Source organism: Solanum stenotomum, chromosome 7 (genome assembly GCF_019186545.1).
Source record: "Solanum stenotomum isolate F172 chromosome 7, ASM1918654v1, whole genome shotgun sequence".
Lineage (NCBI taxonomy): Eukaryota > Viridiplantae > Streptophyta > Magnoliopsida > Solanales > Solanaceae > Solanum > Solanum stenotomum.
In genome coordinates this window covers 16,587,794-16,588,750 of record NC_064288.1, presented here as the reverse complement: position 1 = coordinate 16,588,750, position 957 = coordinate 16,587,794, and positions in this window count along the sequence as shown.

Here is a 957-nt window from a genome sequence, read left to right as displayed (position 1 = left end):
CCTACCAAGCAAAATCGTTAAACCCACAAACTTCCATATGCTAAAAACAAAGAAGGCCTAATAAAACCCAATGAAATTTCAATCTTTACCATCTCAAAACCCTAACAATGAAAGAAAAGAAAAGAGTGTTACCTTGAGGTAGAAGACGGCTATGACGAAGAAGACCAAGACGAAGGTATTGGAAGTCACCAACAATATTTTCGCAACAATGTCGTCCCTCTCTGCTTACAAGCTGTTGCAAGGAAGAAAGAAATGGGCTTCAAGCTGCTGTTGCAAAGAAAAAGAAAGACAATTGGAATGGGTTTATTTGAATGTTTTTAAAAGTTTAGAAGTTTTAAATATTACACTTTAGTCCCTAATTATCTTAATCACTAATTAAGAAGAGGTTTGACTTGGTCAATTTTTTTTTGTCACCAATTTTAATTTTAAGACTTTTTTGTCACCCACACCTCAATTAGCTCACGAAACCCCTAGTTCATATCACCTTTTTGCATATGACTCGACTTCAATTTTTGTACCTTCCGATAAATCTCTCGTAAACCATCGAGTTTTCTATTTTTTTCACTATTCCAAACTCGATACTCTATTTTATACTTTAACAAAAGAAATTTCTTTTCTTTTATTAATATTATATTATTATTTTTATTTCATTCTTATTTTCTTCTTCTTTTCCAAATAATCATTCTATATAATTTTCATAATTTTTTTATTTAATATAAAATTATTATTTATTTTAAATATTTAATTAACATAAATTGCAAGCAAATATTATATAATATACAAATTAATGGACAATTCAAATAAAAGTAAAATCATTAATGAAATACAATTACATAAACATTATATAAATACTCAACTTTCAAGATTATGCATTACTCCTATAAATGCTCTATTAGTGCATTACGGAGTTAAAAATGAACAGTTTAGTCCTTAATTTTTCTATCTCTAGCTAAATAT